Source organism: Dendrobates tinctorius, unplaced genomic scaffold (genome assembly GCF_039654945.1).
Source record: "Dendrobates tinctorius isolate UK_male_01 unplaced genomic scaffold, ASM3965494v1 ptg000059l, whole genome shotgun sequence".
Taxonomy (NCBI): domain Eukaryota; kingdom Metazoa; phylum Chordata; class Amphibia; order Anura; family Dendrobatidae; genus Dendrobates; species Dendrobates tinctorius.
In genome coordinates, this window is record NW_027361727.1 from 3,350,511 (window position 1) to 3,367,781 (window position 17,271).

General features: G+C 41.1%; 1 long non-coding RNA gene across 1 annotated transcript; it reads right to left on the reverse strand.

Moving 5' to 3' along the window:
* Positions 1–9,459: 9,459 nt before the first annotated feature.
* LOC141092297 (uncharacterized) lies at positions 9,460–14,367 on the reverse strand. The gene is made up of 2 exons (XR_012232759.1): positions 11,082–14,367; positions 9,460–10,990 (listed from the first exon to the last, which is right to left on the reverse strand). It is a non-coding gene; the product is annotated as an uncharacterized lncRNA (long non-coding RNA).
* Positions 14,368–17,271: the final 2,904 nt, after the last annotated feature.

Here is a 17,271-nt window from a genome sequence, read left to right on the forward strand (position 1 = left end):
AGGAAGGGCTGATCTCCTTACTTCGTACCTGCAGTTATATCCGATGACTTCTTCATTGCCGTCCCTCACCTCCATCCTTCTCCTCCTTTTTAAAGTTTTTGAAAATTTTGAGATCATATGGAAATTGTTAGAGGTGGTGGCACAAAAAAAAAAAAAAGAGCAGGATGTGGGAAGCATAGGGGAGGTAAATTGGGAAATGGGCACTTACCAAGAAGTACTCAGGTAGAAGGACATTGGATACAATTGAGCTGGGCTTAAAGGAATTGTCCAGCTTTGCTGACTTTTTTGTTTACTATACAACCCTGTGTTTTTGTCTAAAAATAATTTTTGGAGCTAGGCTCCCTTACCTTAACAATGTTGCACCGCCTTCCTGCTTTAGCATCTGTGTTGCATTATCTATTTTGGCTGCAGATTGTTTTTACTGGGAATCCGTAAGCGAGTTCGTTCTGATGGTGTTTTATCTTTTTTTTTTTTGCCTCTCTTAGGCCAGGGTCACACTGCGTTATGGCAGTCTGTTAGACGGACTGCCTTACACCGCGGCATAACACAGTCCGTTAACGCTGCCATTGACCCCCAGTACTGGGCGCATCGCGACGCATGCCGTAAAGCGGCATGCGTTCGCGATGTACCGTCATTCAGTGACGGAGCCTCAGGCGTCTGAGGCTCCGTCACCGCTAGCGCGGATGAATCATCAGCGCTAGCGGTATAGCATAACACACATCGCGTTATGCTATATCGTTAACACAGCCCGTCAACGCTATGCGTTGAATAGACTGCCGTAATGCAGTATGAACCTGGCCTTAGCTGTCTTATGACCACAGACCACATCAAAATTGAATGCACAAAGAAATAAAGAGTATCTAAAAGCGAAATTGTTTAACCCCTTAGTGACGGAGCCAAATTTTTGAAATCTGACCAATGTCAATTTATGTGGTAAGAACTCTGGAACGCTTCAACAAATCCCAGTGATTTTGAGATTCTTTTTTTGTGACATATTACACTTTATGATAATGGTATATTTAGGTAGATATGTTTTGTGTTTATTTATAAAAAAAATATCAGAAATTTGAGAAAAATGTTAAAAAAATTAACAATTTTCAAACTTTGAATGATTATCCTTTTATTCCACACAAAACCTTAATAAGTAACATTTCCCACATGTCGGCTTTACATCAGCACCATTTGTAAAATGTTCTTTTATTTTATTAGCCTTTTAGGAGGTTTAAAAATGTAGCAGTAAGTTTTCATTTTTTCAAGGAAATTTGCAAACTTTATTTTTTAAGGACCTATCCATGTTTGAAGTGCCTTTGGGGATCCTATATATTGGGACCCCTTAAGAGTTATACCGTTTTAAAAACGGCACCCCCTGACATATTGAAAACTGCAGTCAGGTCGTTTATTAACCCTTCAGGTGATTTTCAGGAATTAATGCAAAGTGGCATGACAGAAATGAAAATGTGTATTTTTACCACCTAAATGTCGCTAACTTTTGAACAGGTTACAACATCCGTCAGACTCTAAGGCCGCTATTTGGTTGTGAATTGCCATGGCAAACATCAGGACCACACAATCATGATTTGAGGGCACCAATTGGGATAAAGAGGAAGCCCCCACACTCTGTTAAGCATTTTATATGATGATGTCACTATTGACAGCAGCATTTATGGGGTTAAACAGATTTGGACGGTGCAAACACTGATGGTGGCTGATGCAGCAAGTTGTCAGCTATAGTGTACTGCTGACAGCTGCTGGATTGTCACCTGTGTGGGATGCTATTCTCTTAGGGTGTGTGCACACGTTGCGGTTTTTGCTGCGGTTCCGCAGCGGATTTGTTCCTGCGGATCCGCAGCAGTTTCCATGCGGTTTACAGTACCATGTAAACCTATGGAAAACCAAAACCACTGTGCACATGCTGCAGAAAATTCCGTACAGATTTGGTTTATTTTCCGCAGCATGTCCCTTCTTTTTTGGGGGACCGCTGCTGCAGTTTTCATTCCGGGACAAAACTCTCTCTCACTCTCAAGAATCTGCATCAATTCCGCTGGACAAAGGATCGGAAACCGCAGGAAAACAGCATGCGTTTTACTCTGCGGTTTCTGCCAAACGATGCTGATTTTTAAGCACAAAAAAAAACGCAACGTGTGCACACACCCTTATATCTCAGGTCAGTTAAAAGACGTATTGGCAGTCATTAAGGGGTACATTTTTATGAAACAGAATGGCAAAAAAGGATTTTTAGCCCCAATACATGCATACTTAACATAAAAAACTTGTCCCCAGAAGTGGACAACCCCTTAAATCTTACAGGCCATTGCATGTGATGTAGTAATAGGAGCCCTCGATGACCAGTTATGGGTGATCTAGTCCGGTGCTGATCATCCATGCAACATGTAACAATTATAATGCCGATCAGATTTACATTAGATTAAATTGTTAGATCAAGCACAAATATAAAGAAATTATTTCCTATACAAATTCAAATATGACAATTTCAATTGGACAAATCACTTGGATGACGGCAAATTGTTAAAGTATTGGTTCGCCAAAGTGGTCATAATTGGTAATTTCTAATATTTTTTTCCTATACATAGGAAAAATTATGACATACAAGTTTAGATTTATTTATTTTTTTTTAGGTAGGGGTGAATCCAATTAGTTTCGGTCATTTGCTCACTAACAGAGACACAGTCCAGTTGCTACTTAAAAGGTAGAACTTTACTTCTTTCTTTTCGCAGCACATCCTTATTAGATACAACGTGGGCATAAGGTTCCATACAGTCCACATTCTTCACTTTCCCTGTACTCTTTCCTACGTCCTTCAGTACGAGCATCACACGGTCCCGGTACACCCCTACACTCCCACAGTGTAAGTGAATTGAGGGCAGCTGAGCACATCTAGCTGGCAAGTGACCACCTGCTTTCACTGGCATTAGTGGAGAATCCTGACAGCATGGGCTGACTGCAGACTTTTAGCAGAAGACTGGACAACCACCTTAACTGTCCCTTCTAATGCTGGTCAACATCTATACCTGTGACCAGATTTTAGTGAGTTCCCAGGGACAGAAAATATGAATAAATCTACCATATTAGTTGCAGGATTTCTAGCATTCCTGAGAGGCTTGGGACGTGTTTCCTCCATATGGTCACAATGTCGTTGCTTTACCTCTTCTGTTTGGCGGATTCTGCATTCTCATTGTAGTGCAGATCTCACCACTGTATAAAGCCCCGATCACACAGGACCAGGTGTTCAGCGCATTGATTCCTCTCAGTAATGAGATGGCCCCGCATGTGATGTTAGATGTGTCTGTGCCGTTTGTTTTAGAACAAAGGAATTCACTCTCGAACCGCCAATAAATCGTGAGCGTTGTCTCCTAAACACCCAAAACCGTTATCACAAATCACGTGCAAATGTAGTCAGCTGGAATCCCAGAGGGAAAATGGCCAACTAATCATCCAAATCTTTCTTCTTTTACTTTCCTGCAATACCTTCACCCCATTCCCATGTCCAGGCCGGATAAATCATCGGAGAGAGCGGCACTTGACTGCGGCGCTCAGATGGACAGCTCCTCCTGAGATTTTGGATGAAGCACTAATGTCCTCCTGGAAGGACTTTCCTTGTGACATGTAAGAATGTGAGTAGAGAACAGTGAATTATGCTACAGAGATGCCTAATATCGACTCATTCTGTGACCAACGCCATCGGCGTGAAATAAATCCAGATTATATTGTTCTTATTTGTAAGGAATTTCCTTTCTCCTGTAGACACCATCGTTTACAAAGCAGCTGCTCACTATAATAAAGTGCCATACTCTACAGTGGAGATATAGGGACCCCAATAGTGTGACATAGCCGCAAATTGTAATGCAGCCCCATTAATGGGTTATAGCATTGATGCTGTAAGGTTGCTGCAGTATTGTAAGGCATTATTATAATCTAGCCCAAGTGATGCAATGGAGCCCCCAATATTAAAACGTCTCTCCAGTATTTTTATATTACTCCTGGACTATAATTTAGACCCAGTATTAAAATCTTGCCCCAATATTTTAACTTCGCTTTAATATTGTAACATAACCCCAATATTATAAACTAGCCCCAGTATTGTAATGTTTCTCCTGTATTGTGATATAATTCTGGGATTATATTCTAGCCCCAGTTTTATAATGTAGTCCCAATATTATATGCGACATAATGTGGACTCACTAGGTGAGGTGACTCCTCCATGCTCAAGATCCGGGTGGGTACACGGGCTATGGGCTTTGGTGCAGAAGCTAGGTGAAGCACGTGGAACTTGGACAGCTGAGGGAAAGAAGACCGCAGGCAAGCAAGAAATGTTCACAGGCAGGTGGGATGCTGGAAACTGCAGGAAGGCATGAGATGTCCAGGAGAGTGCAGGTGGGATGCTGGAAATCGCTGGCAGGCAGGAGAGATCCAAGAAACTACAATAAGTCACTAAGTAGAACGAGGTATTTGGACCAAGCCAGATTCTTAGCGATACTGAAGTCTTAATGAAGTACTGGAAGCCACAAGCAGACAAGAGACGTCCTGTAAGCCGCAGGTGGCGATGTAGATGGGTTAGTGGAAGCTGCAGAAAGGTGAAGTCGTGGAGACCACTGACAGGTACACAGACAAATTGAAGTCATACTAGAAAGGATAAACAAAGCTTACAGCAGAGCCATGGGTGCATTGACTCATGAATTTGTAGGGCAAACATAGGTTAAATTAATAAAATAGAAGCCGTGCTCTGTGGGTTCAAAAGTTTAAGGGGGTCGGTAAAAGGGAGTTGGAGAGCTATAGACAATAGAGCAGGCCTATAAATTATTTGAGGGGGGGTTATCAATCGGCACGAAGCACCGAGAGTAAAAGTTCCGCCCTTTAATTTGGGTCATTTTGTCGACGGGTGGTGAGGGGGTTCTTGGAGTTGGTTGCAAAAGTGTGGTGGGGGGTTGTACATAAGGTGGGTGGTAACCTCCCTTTTGTATTTTGGATTTTAGTTAATTCTCAGGGTGGGGTCCCTGGGAGTCAGTGTTATGGAAGAGGTTTTCCAGCAACAAAGGTTCCTCCAAGCATGCGGTTGTGACTGGGGGTAATGCTGGATGGTTCATTATTATTTATTGGCTTCCGCCAGGTTTTGAAGCTCTGAGAACCTCCTTACTAAATGTTATATATTGTTGTAATGTTTGTATAGTAAAAGTCCAATTTATACAAACAAAGATGGAATGAGTGTTTATTGGGTTGGGATCTGTGGGGAAGTGGGGTGGTGATGTGAAATGGTTGGGTGGTAGTAAGGAGACAGTCGAAGGGAAGTCTCTACAATACTGCAGTCAAGTCTTAATTCCTAGACGCTGGTCTGTATCTTGGGAGGCCTTATGTAGGCCTTAGAAGTTCAACATATGCGTGCACACCGGGCTAAGCCCAACGTGGAGCACAGGAAAGATTACTGGACCAGGGTAAGGGGAGCAAGGCTGGATCCGGGACAGGTGCATAACATATTCTAGCCACAATGTTATAATCTAGCCCCAGTATTGTAATGTAGTCGCAGTATTATCATGTAGCTTCAATCTTGCCAATTAAGCTCGGATTCACCCTTCACACACTTTTTGACAGTTCACGTGCAATTTTTGGGAATCTGAATTTTTACACATTTATGTCTTTGTTCTTTTATCCGTTTCTCCTCCGCTCCAGGTGTTATGTGTAAAATTTTATGCCGGTGGTAGATCTCTAATGCTTGGCTTAATGTAATTGTCTTATTGAGCTTTTAAAGGTCAGGTCTATTCACCCGCATCTGTGACTGTGCGAGCGCGTCCAGGTGCAGATCTCCAGGTATAGATCGTTCTGAGACAATCCCGTCTCCTAATCACCCAATACAACAGAAAGGATGGGTCCCAGGGGTAATAAACCGAGATAAATACCTAAGAAACACCCAGTATAATTGTGTGCGGCGCTCTGAACCTCTCTGTATAACATTAGAAAGGCTAAAATTACATTATACTATGTACCGGGCTTCTGCGGATGGTGCGGAGCTGTGCTTGTGACTTACTGGCTTGTTCTGTGCGGTGATGACAAACTCATATCTGCTTAATTTACCAAAATGGCAAGTTTCCTGATCAGCAAGTTAGCGGGGACCCCACTGATCCGGAGAAGGGGGCACTGCAGAGCCGAGTCTTGGTGCGCATGCTCGGCCTCTCCCCTCTCCTGCGATCATTGTCTTGGGAATTGCTGGATATAGGATAAATTGTGATTTTGGGAAAACGCCTTTAAAATCTAACCTCTAGTATCTAATCTGTGATTACAAAATGGTGCAAAACTTCCATTGATGCAGGGAGTTGTAGTTTTGCAACTGATGGAGAAGGACAGGATAAAAATCATTGACTTTACAGAAACTTTGGAAATTGTCTTAATTAATAAAAAAAAAATCCATGGTTTTGTGTATCCAATTTGAAAGAGATAGATTCAAAGGAGTGCAGGATCTGACTACACAGGGCTTGTTTGTAGTCTGTAACCATGGAGACGCATAGATCTACATAGGAGCCCTGAGCATGACACAGAAGGAGATTTTTATTGTGTTATTTCTTGTTGCACTTTTTGGCTTGTTTATTTTGCATGTATTACTACAATTATATCCACCTTGTTTACGCCATGATTTTATTCAGGTTTTTGGTAGTTTTTTTTTTTTTTAAACATGCATTTTTTTTCATGTTTTTTTCTTCCTATAAAGAAGCTTGGGGAAAAACACTGTTGCATTTGAAAACAAAATGCCAGGGACCCAAAATAATTGCCCAAAATTGCATAAAAACTATACAAAAAAACTACACCATTTGTACTACTTTTATTTTTTACACTTTTATAAAAAAAAAATTAGGAAAAAGAAAGCAAAAAAGTCACATTTTGTATTAAAAAAAAAAAAAGCAAAAAAAAGGGGGGCTTATTTACTACACAACATACAGCAGAATACTTACTTAATTTGAGCCAAAAATCTGTCTTCCATGCCGGCACCAAATTTATTTTGTGTTTTGGATAGGTTTTTCGAAACACTCAAGAAGGATGTGTTGCCCATTGGAAGGGATGTGATACAAAATTGCTACCCTGCGTACCAAAATTGTGTGAAATTGCACCAAAACTTGACATAACTAAAAAATCCACCTAATAGGTGATGTGGACTTAGACTAGATTGACTAAAGAATCGCCAAATGTTTCATCCAGAATTTTCATTGAATGTATTGGGTAAATTTGCACTGTGTAAATTGCACAGTTATAGTAAATCCGCTGGATGTAAACACCTTTAATTGGATCTTTATTTCAGTCTAACTTTAATTTAAAGGGAACCTGTCACCCCCCCTGGGCGTTTTTAACTAAAAGAGCCACCTTCATCAGCACTAAGGCTGCATTCTGTGATGGTGGCTCTTCCGTTTCTGACCCACAGTGACGCCGAAATATTAACTTTTATAAATAGGTCCTCATACCTGTACTGCGTCCCATAGGTATGGTGTGTCCCCCTGAAGCAGCCGCCTCCCCGCCATCAATCATGTCTCTGCAGCGTCTGGGCCCACCTCCCATAGACATCCATCATGCCCCTGCTCTGCCGTCTGTGCCCTGCCTCCCATAGCCGTCCATCATGCCTCTGTGGTGCCGTCTGTGCCCCGCCTCCTTCTGTCTCCTATGCCGCGCTCATGAACTGACATCAGGCAATCACGCCTGCTTGTTGTGGAGGCCCCAGATCCTGCCCCGCAGTGTGTGTGTTATGATGTATTCACACTTCGGGGCTGGGGCCTCAACAACACGCAGGCGTGATCGCCTGATGTCAGTTCACGGGCAGCGCGCATGATGGACATCTATGGGAGGCGGGGCCCAGACGCTGTAGAGACATGATTGACGGCGGGGAGGCAGCTGCTTCAGGGGGACACACCATACCTATGGGATGCATTACAGGTATGATGACCTAGTTATAAAAGTTAATATTTCGGCATTACTGGGGGTCAGAAACGGAAGATCCACCTTCACAGAATGCAGCCTTAGTGCTGCTGAAGGTGGCTCTTTTAGTTAAAAACACCCGGGGGGTCACAGGTTTCCTTTAACTACTTTCTATATTAACTTACTAAGCGATAAACTCCTTATATATTATACAGACTTGATTATAATTCAGGATACTAAATGTTCATGTTATACAAAATACACGACGGTTGGTATTTTTAATAGATCCACTATTGCTTGCTTAACCCCCTCCAAATATTTCTCTCTGTGGACCTGTTTTATGATGAGCGCTGGAGTAATGGTAGACGACATCTATTTTTGCACTGTGCACATAATTAGTCTTCAGAGGCTTCACGAAACGCCATCGCAACCTCCAATATTAGAAACCACAGCAAAAAAAAGGGACTCGTGGTCAGATTTGTACCGTAATAAAGAAAACTTTGTAGACCCGCCGTTCTTAAAGAGATCTCCACATTAGAACTTTCATATGATGCGAAGATCAGCAACTTTTTGTATTTTAGTTTCTCATTATGTTCAAGATCTGTGCTTGCTGTCAGTAAATAGAGACCTGCTTGTTCCCATCCAGAAGCTGAAAGTTGTCCCGATAACGTCAGCTATGGGGCTTTTCATACGAAGGAGATTTAATACACTGTAGCTTGCATTGTTTGCTTCGCTTTATATTCAGTCACTTCGATGTCAACAGCTTTGTTCTGTTGACATGTCATTCTGTTTGACATCTGGCTCCCCGCTGCCTTGCTGCGGGGAGCTGGCTGTCAATCAGCATGACATCAACAGTGATGCCCCCATTGACACAGCAGGGCAGTAGAAGAAAAGATGCTCTGTTGACAAGAGGTGAAATGAAGCAGAGGAATTGTTGACTGAGCTGGCTGAGATCGTCCTTGGTAGGTAGCAACTACCTGCCTGTTAGTTCTTAACCCCATTGCAAAAAATAATAAAAGTCTTGGATAACCCCTTTAACTTGATAAATTGCTTCCTCAATGGAAAATGTGGCAACTTTAATAATAGTCTCTATTGGAAATTCCCTACAGTTTTGTTGTTGTAGAATCTGTGTAACTTTGATACATAGCTGGCTGTGCTGCAGTTTCTTACGTAGATCTGGCAGAATGCTTCCCCTGGCTGTGGGTTTTGTTTTCTCTCCTTTTCCTTCCTGTTAGAGATAGCAGCAGGGAGGTGGAAGAGGTTGTGCCATGCAGATCAGAGTGTGGAGAGGGGAGAAAGTGCCCAAGACTCCAAGCCTGGCATATCAGGTTATAGATGTAAAGTATGCACCACTGTAGCTTTAGAAGGGGAAAGCAATACAGGAATGAAGCTGTGCTGATACATGAGAGCTAGTGAAGGAAGCTGCAACCTGCAAATACAACCCACATCCAACATCTATTACTGGGAGAGGCGCAACCACATGAGAAAAGTCTAAAACTGGATATCAGAGGGTCTGAAAATGAATGTGTTGAAATCACTGCACCACTCAGGTCCTTTTTAACACTGACATTTATTTCATGTTTTGGAATTCAGACAATTTAGAATAAACTCTAATTTATAACATCATCATATAATAAGCAATATATATAATACAGTAAATTGCATTTGTACACATAAATAGAAAATCTGAGGTAGGGCCTCAAGGATAATGATCTCTTATACCACTATTATATATGTTCTGTATATAGATATTTCTATAGTATTAGATATGATGCATCTTTTATTTAAAACATTTGTATCTATATTCTTCATCTACAGCTAATAAAAGAAAAATAAGGACCTGATATTGGGTACATATCTATATCCATAGGTAGCAGTACCCATAAAGAATGTCTGTTCCTTTATACGACATTACGCAAGTAATTAGGATTAAACCTATTCAGTAATAGGTCCGCAATAAAAGTGCCAGAAAAGACACAGAAGACACAATATGACACAAGGGAGGTAATGAGACACAGACGACACTCGGACTATGAATGGTTGTATGGATAAGACATCTATAAGGCAAATGGCTTACCTGACGATGTGTATATTACCGGCTAAAATAAAGATAAATCAGTCAGGCTGTCTCCTAAACATCTACAAGCAAGAATGACGTTGTCTCTTGGCGGCTCACCTCTCCAGCCATCTTTCACTTGATCACCCAACTCCTCGCTATTCCACCCAATTCTCCCAATTCTCCATCATCTAAGTCTTAGATTTCTTAAACTCTACCTATTTCTCTTCACTTTTTGGCTCTTGAAATCTTAAAATGTTCATAAAAAAATACATATTCATATTGTATTTGTCCATAATTAGAAGCCATTCTGGGGATCAATCTGATGATCCCAGTCAACAATTCAAAACGACGGTCAAAGAGACCATGAACATCAACTATGAGGTTCTTCAACTGACAGAAGTGCTTGGTATCACAGGTGTTATCATCATAGTCATAGAATTTGGCACTAGGGTCAACAACTGGATTTACTTCTCTATGGACACTTCTGATGATCCATAAGGACCCTTCTTAACATCATCTAATATCTCGTACCTCCATGGATATGCTCCTCTAGCTTTCATAATGAATTAGGTCATGAATATCATCATACGAGTATATATGCCCTATTTAGTTGTTATGTCGAATCAATGACATCAACTGAGCGAGCTCCATGGGAACCAGTTTGTTGAACACCCATTGGTTGGCCAATCCATGAATTTGAAGAATCAATGAATCTATGCTATCAGTTGTCCCTCTGCCTTCATTCATTATACTGTTTTTTGTTTTTATTTTTGCATTTCCTTCACCATTTACTCTTTGGTCTTCAGACTTTCCCATGTATCACTCCTGAAGCCTTAACTATTTCTTTGTCATGTCTGTTTCCATCCACCACATTTTACTGACTTGGTCTATGTGACAGTTTCTTCCACTTCTCCATCTTTATGTCTTTCTCTACTTCGATCACCATCTCACAATCCACCCATATGTCTTCTAACCTTGAATTAAGTCCCCAATGCACTTTAAGCCCCTGTCACACACAGCGATCTCGCTAGCGAGATCGCTGCTGAGTCACAAGTTTTGTGACGCAACAGCGATCTCACCAGCGAGATCGCTGTGTGTGACACTTACAAGCGACTGGCTGCCCTGCCGGGTATCGCTGATCGTCCTGGAATGGCCAGGACATTTTTTTGATCGCGGGTCTCCCGCTGGCCAGAACGCATCGCTGCGTGTGGCAGGCGGGAGACCAGCGATCAGCGAGCTGGAGCTGGTATCCAAGGTAAACATCGGGCTTCTAAGCGGCGCGCAGCGCTTAGAAACCCGATGTGTACCTTGGTTACCAGCTCCCTGCACCAGGGCGCTGATATCTAAGGTACACAGTGGGTAACTAAGCGACGTGCGTCGCTTGTTAATCACGTGTCCCTGTCCTGATCGCTGGTGAAGCTGCCTGTTTGATAGCTCACCAGCGATCATGTAGCGACACACCAGCGATCCTTACAAGTTGAAATCGTTGCCGGGATCGCTGGTGAGTCGCTATGTGTGACGCAGCCCTTAGACTGTCAGCTGAACCTGCTGATATCAATGGGTTTGGCCAACAGTCTAATGTGTATGGGGCACCAGACAGAGATTTTATTTATTTTGGATGGCCGGATTCTTTTGTTCTCCTGAAGATAAGCCACCACCAGAGGAGTCGGACTGTGACTCTCTCATAGAGAACATGGGAACACTTGGCCATGCGAATGCTCCTGTGTATTGGAGATACGGCAGAGATTAAACCATTATTCAGCCAACAGCCATCTATCAAATATGGCGGGTTAAATTCTCTATAACCCTTCCTTTCTTTTATTTTTTTTATTTTCCTTAGTAAGGTGCTACCTGACCACAAAGAAAATATGAGTAGACAAATACATTTCCTAATGGAAGACTTGGGTTTAGCGGCTGAGTCAATCGTATCACCAACATAGAAGCAGCGGCGGCATCGGAAAGCGAAGCTGAGATTGTTATGGATGGACGCCGTTCTTTGTGCACATCAACTGTAACTGCGATACAACACGAAGCGCCTCAACCGGATTGTGACAAATGCAGCATAGTCTACAATGAGATACTCTCCCACTCGGAATCGTCGTACAATGAAATCTAGAAAACGTGTTTTGTCACTGTTAACTAGAGAAGAGAAATAATTAGCTCTTGTCTAGTAATTGTGCATAGGGACAGACGATGACAAGACAAATGGGTTTCAATAGCGACAATCCGAGCGAAGATCTTGAAGCGTGATTCCTATTCACAGAGTGAATCGCAGTCAAATCAAAAGACTACAGAGAATGAGGTTCAATGTCAGGTCTTCACCACCATAGTATCTCTTCAAAACAGTCACTGTCTTATTGCTTAGGGGGGGTGTCGGGCTATTGAAACTTCTGTCTCTTCTGCATTGAAGGAGAATTATAGTATAAATTCTCAATGACTTGTGCTTCATTGAAAGCATAGGAAATGATGAGTTGATGTGACATATTTGTGGCCACCATGTGTGGTCTCCAAATCCTAAAAAGGGCCACCAAATTCAATTACCGTGGAAATCCACCAAAACATACAGTAGCTGCAACGACCAGGACAGCACTGTGATCTCTTTGAAGGAACCTACAATGTCTATCGGAAGGTTTCTGCAACCTGGTCGGCGGTTCCTCAAAAGACACCAGTAAGTGTGTGTTGAACTGGCCGATGGCAGCTATTAAGACAGAAACCAGCTGGCTACATAGAAACAGATCAGAGGTCGTTTACTAGCCTATTTAGACAGGTAAGCAGCACTTTTCATGGGCACAGAACGATCGCCAACACGATCATTCTGTGAACATACTCGTAGAACAAAACTGTTATCGACAGCAAATGGCTTTCTGCCAAGAACAATTTTTTTTACGCAAACTTAAACGTTTCACCTGACCAATAAGGGAATTGCTCGTTGATTGAGTGATCGGCGGCCTGTTCACTCTGACCAGTTATTGGTAAGAGTGTTGATGATAATCGTGACGGTTAAATGGCCCATACGAGCCAACTACATAAGATGTTCGGTCTGAGGGCAAGCAAAGAAATTGACAATTCTTGTACAGATTACTGATGATGGAATCATTTACCTTTGCGAAAAGATTTAATCTAAACAATTTGGCAAGAGGCCATAAGACATTTCAGATGTTTGAGAATAAAAAATTATGGGAGAATGAGGGAACAAGATTGGAAAACTTTTTGGAATCTTATAGGATAATAGACTTTGAAAGAAGTTGGAGAACTTGGTTACTCAATAAACTTATGGGGGTTGAGAGTTAGATTTTGGAATTTTTTTTTTTACCTAAATCAAGGGGGAAGTTTTGGGAATTTAAAGAATTAACAACAGATTTTGAATCGTGTTGGTTTCTGTAAACAATTTGGAATTTTGATAGCTAATTTTTGAGTGTAAGTCAGGGAGAAATAAACATTATAAACTATTCGGGAATTTAGAGTTGCCAGACTCGAAGAATTTTTGCCGCAAAGTTTGGGAAACAACATTCTTGGTAAACCTATATGAAATTTTGAAAGTCATTAAATTTTTAAAGAATTTTTGGAATCTAAGTCAAATTAAGGAGAAAATTGCAGGGATGTAATTAGAGAAGCTATTAGTTTTCTGCTTCACCTCAACCTTGGGATAACTTTGAAGATGAATCAAAGTTTGTTGTCGAAGCAAACAATAAATATATTACGAGGCGGTTTCAGCAGCAGAGAACGCTGGGCTCGGTTTTATCTTCTATATCTAAAATGATGATAGCCTTTTATCCCCATTCCCACCTTTACTTTCTGACACAAATGATCTCAGACTGAGCTAATATCATAAAAGAAATATTGCCGTCTGAATGTCATCCTGAAAAACAAAAACAGTTTCATCATGTCCATATATCACATAGGTAGACATTCGTTTAAATGTCAGACGGCCGTATAGATCGGTGCGAGATCAAAACGCATTGCATGGACTGACCGGCGGCTCTCCCAACCAGAGCATGACAGCTGCATAGAAATACGTGAATCTGTCACGCTTGGGTAGGGAGAGCCGCCGGCCAGTCCGAGCATTGCATACCAGTCTCACTCCAATATATATGGCCGTCTGCCGGTGCCCTTGTACGAACAGGGGCTTCAGAGGGTATATATGGCCAGCCATAACCCCATCTGATGAAGGTAACTAGCCAGACCTGTGGCGATCAGTTGATGTTGCCCCGGTGTCAGCCTTAAATGGGGTTGTCCTTATATTACAAATCCCCTTGAATTCATAGGGACCATTACCATATCTGAATCCATATTTCTATCCAAATGACTTGCAAAAATAAATTGAAATATTCCAGATAGAGGACTTGAAATGTGCGCGCATTAAAGGGCATCTGTCAGTAAGATCAACCTCCTAAGCCATTTATATGGGCATGTTTGGCATAGAAAGTTGAATAAAATGATACCTTGATATCTGCAATCCGATGTCTTATTCCAGAGAAATCCACATTTTTCTTAACATGTAAATGAGCTGTTAAGGTCTATGGGCGGAGCATAGTTCCCCTGAGAATCTGCCTCCAGAGTTTATTTTCAAAGAAAGTCGGCGTCACCAGTGTGAGAGATGTAGATTAGGAGAATGGACTGCCAGTCATTACATGTCTAACATTGGTGATGCCTCTATACCCTTACAGTATAAGCTCCGGAGGCAGATTCCCGAGGAGATCTATGTCCGGCCCATAGATCTTAACAGCTCATTTACATATTAAGAAAAGTGTGGATTTCTCAGGACTAAGAGGTCAGATCGCAGATATCAAGGTATCATTTTGTTCAGCTTCCCATGACCTACATGCTCATGTAGACAGCTTAGGAGGGTTGATCACACTGATAAATTCCTTTTAATGAGCTGTTATTCAGTAATATATTTGCGATATTTAATATAATTTAAAGTGAAACGTCACTGACCACCAGAGAAATTCAAGACTTAATGAGCGCCTTTGTGGATTCGGATTGGTATCTATTAGAGGATTTGAGTGGGTAAACTGAAATGTGTTATATGAGCTATATGGAGGATAAGGTGGAGCTGGAGATAAGGTGTCTGAATTCAGTCAATGTAATCTATGAAAATGTGGACGTAAGGGGGTTTGATAATTTTATATTTGTTGTTTATTTTTGCTTCTATTCAGGCTTAGGTGATAAGCATGTTTAAATACGGTATGTTCTTTGTAACAATTCAGTGCAACGTTTATAACTTGTAATATGCAACTTCATTACAAAATCAATAAAAATGATGTTTCAAAAAAATATATATATATATATAATTTAAAGTTAAAATAAAGAGAGTCAGAGTGTCAGTCTCTATTAAAAAAAATAAATAAAAATAATGGACCCTATTATAGTGAATGGGGTCCACATGGTGCGGTTTGTATCCATCATAAGACGGATACGTTTTTTGCAGGCGTAACACTTTTTCTTTTCCTATAACTGAACGGCAGTTTGAACCTCAAATAAACTGGAAGGAATTTTCAGACGGTGAAAGAGTTTAACACAATTCTCGAAAAACCAAGAAAACGTAACCGGCGAAGTGCAATTAGCTCAAAAACTGGTTTCAGTCAGACAGGTTTTGGCACAGAGGTAAAGCCTTCTAAACAGGGGAAGGGAATGACAGTAATTAGCAGGAGGTGGGAGATTTCTTCAGCCGGAGCCTCTGATCCTATTCAGTTCTATGAGCAGAGCCAAGAATAATTCATCTTGACAAAAATATCATTCCCCGCAGAGAGGTCTAATTGATTTCGGTTCAGTATTCCATGGGTAGATTTGCTTGTATTTCATTTCTCCTGCATGAAAGGCTCTGCTCAGTCATGAGTGTTTGCTTAGGCTAATATTCTGCCGCTGTTGATGAGATTGCATTAAGTCATTGAAGAGATTGCTTCCCAGGAGCTGCGCTCAGTAATAGGGGGACAGCAGTGCAGAGATCAGACCACTATTACCTTGCATTTAATTGGCATACATCCACAGCTGGAAAGTCTGATATACTAAGAGGCCGGTATTAATATGAAAATTGGATTATTTTTTTTTTAACCTGATTATAGTATAATGTTCTTAAAGGGAACCTGTCCCTGGAATGAGGTTGGTTCAGTAGCATTCAAGTATATGGCTTATACCAGTATAGCGCCCAAAAAGTACCACCCTGGTGGGCAAATAGGACAATTGTGCCTAATAACTCTTTTCTAATTCCTCAGGGGCAGGACCATGTTTCGGCTTTTCTTTGTGGATGGGAGGGCTCATAAAAGCATCAACTTCCACCCCTCATTTATAGCACTGCTGACTTCTTAGGTGGGTCTTTGGACCCCCAGACTAATTAAACTATACAGTAATGAGCATTAACCAAGTGCTCCAATTAGCATATCATTAGGCAAGTAGAATATGGCCCATGCCTAAGGCGGCAAAATTAAGAGACAAATATTTAACCTTATTATTTTTTGGAAGGTAGAGGCAGTAAGCTTAAATTATTTGGAGGCTGCATCTAGATCATTTTATATTTTTTTTCTAGAAAATGACTCTATAATTCAAACGAGGCTGTTATCCCAACATTTGCAGCACCAAAGATTGACAACTGATCATTGTAGGAGCCAGAACCCACCCAGTGATGGCAGCTTCAATATTCCTTAGCATAGAAAGTTAATAGAAGTGACAGTCAGACGATGATGATGATGCTTTAGAGCGCCCCCTACTGTGTATAATGCACCATAATTCCAAAATCATTAATGAAATATACAATAAATGATTGCCTATTCAACCAATCTGCCCTCCCTCGAAAAACAAGTTACCTATGTTCAGTGCATTTAAGGGGTTTTCTGCTCAAGACATGTTCAATAAAAGGGTCCGCTCATCATCAAGAACAATATTTATAATCTATGGTGCAAATGACAAGAAGAATTCAGTTTCCCTAGAATGCCCCCACTGGAGAAGTTGGGCATTACACAATGTCTATTCACATCAATGAGTTGCTTGTTTAATGTAGAACTGGACAGAGAGGGAGACACTCTTCATAAATGCCAAGAGATAAGGATCCTAAAGAGAGGAGCCCCATCTATTAAACTGGAAACCCCTTTAATTTATCCTGCCCATGTATAAAGGCACACTTGCTTTGTGGATCTTGAAGATGTATTATTATTATTATTATTATTATTATTATTATTATTTTGTATCAACTTGATAAAATGTATCTTTACCCTTAAAGACTTAAAACCGCAGGAAAGAGATGACATTGTAATTAACCGCTTATAGAAAAAAAAAAAAATTTCAGATTTGCAGCTTTTCACATAATG